The sequence below is a fragment of the Ipomoea triloba genome, chromosome 11 (genome assembly GCF_003576645.1).
Source record: "Ipomoea triloba cultivar NCNSP0323 chromosome 11, ASM357664v1".
Classification (NCBI taxonomy): Eukaryota; Viridiplantae; Streptophyta; class Magnoliopsida; order Solanales; family Convolvulaceae; genus Ipomoea; species Ipomoea triloba.
The window spans coordinates 15,247,986-15,253,424 of NC_044926.1; positions in this window are offsets into that span (position 1 = coordinate 15,247,986).

The following is a 5,439-nucleotide window of genomic DNA, read 5'->3' on the forward strand; positions in this document are numbered from 1 at the left end:
GCCCTGGGTCCAGTCAAAACAATCCGCTGGGTAGCTCGGAGGATCCTCGTCAGATAAGGGCCTAGATATAACGCTGCTCCTCGCGGTTGATACTGGTTCTTGATTAAATTCCAGAGCACCACTCCGATGTGAAGTCTAACACGCTTGACCATGCCATATAGACAGAACAGGTCAGCGTGGTTGACAGAACTGGTGGCATCGAACCGGCCGGTGATTGAATGGCCGAGCTGATATTGCATGAACCTGTGCTCTTTCTTGAGGAAAGAAGAGGAACGGCTGTGAGAGCTCCTGTATTCTGTGGTGCCATCTGTGAGCTCTTCCCAAAACTGTTGGATGTTGGGAACATTAGCAACTCGGTCAAATTTTTCCTCCTCTGTGAGCTGCTGAACCGGGCCAACACCCATCAAATCACTCAAATCATCCGGGCTAAACCGGAACAGCGTATGGCCTATGTGGAACTGCACACAGACGCTGCTAGTGAGGCCATCAAATTTTTTTGTAAGTTTCATTGTGGTCATGACCTCAACTAGCACCGACGTAAAGGTTTCCTCTTCGAAGTCCATCAATAAGTATCTCCACTCCGGGAGATCCACCATAGCTTCCACCTCATCTCGGATTCCGAACTCATCCGCAACGTCCAAAGAGAGGACGTATGGCCTGAATATCTGTCTCCCGGAGAAGAACTGAAACCGCTCAAAGTTCTTTGGATCATGTAGGGGTGTGTCTGGAACTTGTGGAGCTGCGGGTTCCCTCTGTGCAACGGATTTCTTTTTCTGACGTGGAGGCATCTGCAAATAGCTCACACCAAAGATATCCATTGGGTGAGGGTTAGGCAAATTGAAAACACAATGGGGGTTCAGGATTGTGGAGTGGATTATATGACTAACTAAAATAAACTCTAAAATGCTGTTTTTTTTTTCAAAACCTAACCTAGATTTTGGCTCAAACATCGCAAAGTGCTCAAGAATCATTGTCAAACTGTCAACAACTACTCCACAATCCTAAAACTATCAAGAATTCTATTCAAAATCAATATTCAATTCAAAAGCAAGTGGGTATTCAAAGCTTCACCCAAATTCATCAATGTGAACACCATTAAAGTACTAAGCAAGCTTCTATATCATGCAATGAACAAAATTAACCCTAAACATGCTTAAACTAACAACATTCAACCATTAACCTAAAGATTCAAGTAACCCTATGAACACCACTAAGAATTTCGAAAATTGCAATAAAAGTAAAGAATTTCAAGTTCAAACCTTGTGTAGATGAGCAAGATAATGAGATGGAGCAAGAAATTGCAAACAATCACAAGCACAGGAGGCAAATTTGGCGCAAAGAGAATGGGGGTAGAGAGAAATTGGGAGAAGGGGGGTTAGGGTTTCAAATTGGGGAAAAAGGGAAGGGGAAACGCGGACTGGGTTTTATAACCCAGTCCGCATCACGGCCGGGATCGGGGCCGTGACCCTGAGCCTTTATTCTTATTTTTATCTTTTTCTTTCGGCCTCGCATCACGGCCTGGGTCACGGCCGGGAGGTGGCCCGTGACCCAGAGCCCTTAGAAGTGCTCTCAGCACTGGAATTCTGGAACCCCCCTCACGGCCTAGGTTACGGCCGGGATCGGGCCCGTGACCCAGCGCCCTCTTTTGCTCTGTTTGTCTGAAAATCGACGCCACAGCGTCACGGCCGGGATCACGGCCGTGACATTGGCCGTGATCCAGGCTCCTCTGTGCGCAATTTTGTCCTTTTTCGCGCCCAAGCTCGGTTTCACCTGCAAGTTAGTCCTAAAGCATTTTTTACCTGTTCCAAAACCTAACCTCTTCAATCCTAACTATTCCCCACTCTTTTAAAAGTAAAACAGTACAAACTTCTCACCAAAATAACTCAAGAAACACCCCGTAAACAAAGAAAAACTTCTACTCTACTCCGAACTAAAAATAAGAGAAAGAATGCAGAAAAATAAAGTGCAAAAATTAAAGGATAACATGGGGTGCCTCCCATGAAGCGCTAAGTTTACTGTCGTCAGCTCGACTCAGCTATGTGATCATCAAGTGTAGATGGGAATAAAGAGATCCCAAACTACTTTAACCATCTCCTCTTTTTGTTCAGGAACATTGAAATACTTTAACCTTTGGCCATTAACCACGAATGGATCACCAGTAGTGCCAACAATAGTGACCGCGCCCGATGGAGATTGCTCAACCACCGTAAACGGTCCTGACCATCTAGACTTGAGCTTCCCAGGGAACAGTTTCAATCGGGAGTTGTATAGCAATACTTGATCACCCGGTTCAAAACTCCTCCTTAGGATTCTCTTATCATGAAAGTACTTTGTTCTCTCCTTGTAAATTTTGGCATTCTCATAAGCATCCATCCGGAACTCCTCCAACTCATTCAATGACAATAATCTCTTCTCTCTAGACAAATTCTCATCCAAATTCAACTTCGAAACTGCCCAATATGCCTTGTGCTCGTACTCAACTGGTAGATGGCATGATTTCCCAAACACAAGCTTGAAGGGAGACACACCAATAGGAGTCTTGAATGCAGTCCGGAGAGCCCATAAAGCATCATCTAACTTCAGTGACCAATCTTTCCGGTTAGGACTCACCACTTTTTCCAGAATTGACTTGATCTCTCTGTTTGCCAGCTCAACTTGTCCACGGGTCTGTGAATGATATGGTGTGGACAATCTGTGGTAAATCCCATACTTAACCAAAAGCTTCTCCAACAACTTATTGCAAAAATGAGCCCCATTATCAGTGATAAAGGACCTAGGCATACCAAACCGGGAGAAAATATTCTTCTTCACAAATTTGACCACAGTCTTCGCATCATTCCTCGGAGCTGTTATTGCTTCCACCCACTTAGACACATAATCCACTGCCACCAGAATGTACTCATTACCAAAAGAGGGGGAAACGGACCCATGAAATCCATTCCCCAGACATCAAATATCTCAACCTCTAAAATTCCTCTCTGGGGCATCTCATGCCTCCTACTAACAGTGCCAGTCCGCTGGCAGCTATCACACCTGCTCACAAAGTCTTTAGCAGTAGCAAACAAAGTAGGCCAAAACAATCCTGACTGCAAAACTTTCAAAGCAGTACGATCAGCACTCATGTGTCCCCCATAAGGTGAAGCATGACAATGATAAAGAACGCTGTCAAACTCCTCCTCAGGAATACACCTCCTCACAATACCATCTGGACCCCTCTTAAACAGTAATGGCTCATCCCAAAAGTAATCTTTCACATCATGAACAAATCTCTTTTTCTTATTGTAATCAAAATCTTTTGGAATGTAACCACTCACCAGGAAATTGACTATGTCTGCAAACCATGGTAAGGAGGTATTCACAGCTAACAAAGTCTCACCTCTGAATGTGTCATCAATGGGCAACTCATCTTTCTTTTGGCCTTCAAGCATGGACAAATGGTCAGCAACAACATTCTCTGTGCCCTTCTTATCTCTTATCTCCAAATCAAACTCTTGTAACATGAGAATCCATCTAATCAATCGTGGCTTAGCATCCTTTTTCTGGAACAAATACCTCAAAGCCGCGTGGTCCGTGTGAACAATTACCTTGCTCCCCATCAAATAAGGCCTGAACTTATCAACTGCAAACACTATTGCCAAAAGTTCCTTCTCAGTTGTTGCATAGTTCACCTGTGCATCATCAAGCGTATGACTAGCATAATGAGTTACAGGGTAACTTTTATCTTTCCTCTGGCATAACACAGCCCCCACTGCAAAATCACTAGCATCACACATCAAGTCAAAAGGTAAAGACCAATCAGGGGGCTGAATTATGGGAGCATGGCACAGAGCATTTTTCAATTTTTCAAAAGCCACAAGACAAGAATCATCAAAATCAAAGGGGACATCTTTAGCAAGCAAATGAGTAAGGGGCTTAGCAAGCCCAGAGAAATCTTTAATGAACCTTCTGTGGAACCCAACATGACCTAAAAAACTCCTCACCCCTCTCACAGAATTAGGGGGTGGTAACTTAGCAATCACCTCAATTTTCGCTGGGTCTACCTCAATTCCCCTTGCAGACACCCTGTGCCCAAGAACAATGCCCTCTGAAGCCATAAAGTGACACTTCTCCCAGTTGGGCACAAGATTCACTTCCTCACATCTGCATAGCACTCTCTCGAGATTAGAGAGACATTCACTGAATGACTTTCGATAGACAGAAAAATCATCCATGAACACCTCCATAATCTCCTCCACAAACTCTGAAAATATGGATATCATGCATCTCTGGAATGTAGCTGGTGCGTTACACAAGCCAAATGGCATACGCTTGAAAGCATAAGTGCCATATTCACATGTGAATGTAGTCATCTCCTGATCATCCGGGTGGACAGAAATCTGAAAGTAACCTGAAAAACCATCTAGAAAACAGAAATATTCGTTGCAGGACATTCTCTCCAGCAACTGGTCAATTAAAGGGAGGGGGAAGTGATCTTTCCTAGTAGACTTGTTCAACCTTCTATAATCAATGCACATGCGATGTCCAGTGACAAGTCTAGTAGGGATCAACTCATTATTCTCATTCTCAACAACAGTAATACCGCCCTTTTCGGAACAACATGAATAGGACTAACCCATTTGCTATCCGAAATAGGGTAGATAATACCATTATCCAGCATCTTAAAAATTTCTTTCTTAACAACATCTTTCAAATTGGGGTTTAGCCTCCTGAGGGGCTCCACACTAGCCTTGGCATCATCCTCTAAATAAATTATATGCAAGCAATACTTAGGATCAATGCCAACTAAATCCCCAATTGAATACCCAATGGCTTTCCTGTGCTTTCTGAGCACAGTCAACAGTTCCTCAACTTGTTCCTCTTTCAGAGAGGAACTGATGATCACAGGATAAGTAGAGTTAGAGCCAAGAAATACATACCTCAAACTGGAAGGTAAAGGTTTCAATTCTACCTTCGGGGCCTGCTCCTCTTCGAATGGAGTAAGAGAAACCACTATTTTTAGTGAATCCTCCAACTCCTCAGCAACTGGTTCAGAGGAGTCCTCATCCTCCTCTTCCTCCACCTCTGTACTGCACTGCTCCAGCACTTCAATCACATGACACTCATCGATGTAAGAGGGTTGGTGTTTGGCCATCTTAAAGATATCAAATTCAATTTTGTGGCCAGCCACCTCCATCACAAGCTTTCCCCTCTTTACATCTATGAGAGCCCCAGCAGTAGCTAGAAAAGGCCTACCAAGGATAATGGGAACCTTGGCATCCTCTTCCATATCTAGAATCACAAAATCTCCCGGTATGAAGTACTGATCAACCATCACCAGGATGTCTTCAAGAACTCCTACTGGGCGCTTAATGGACCTGTCAGTCATCTGAAGAGTCGTGGTAGGCTTTGGAATGCCCAGGTTAAGCTTCTTGCATAGGGAATATGGCATCAGGCTAACAC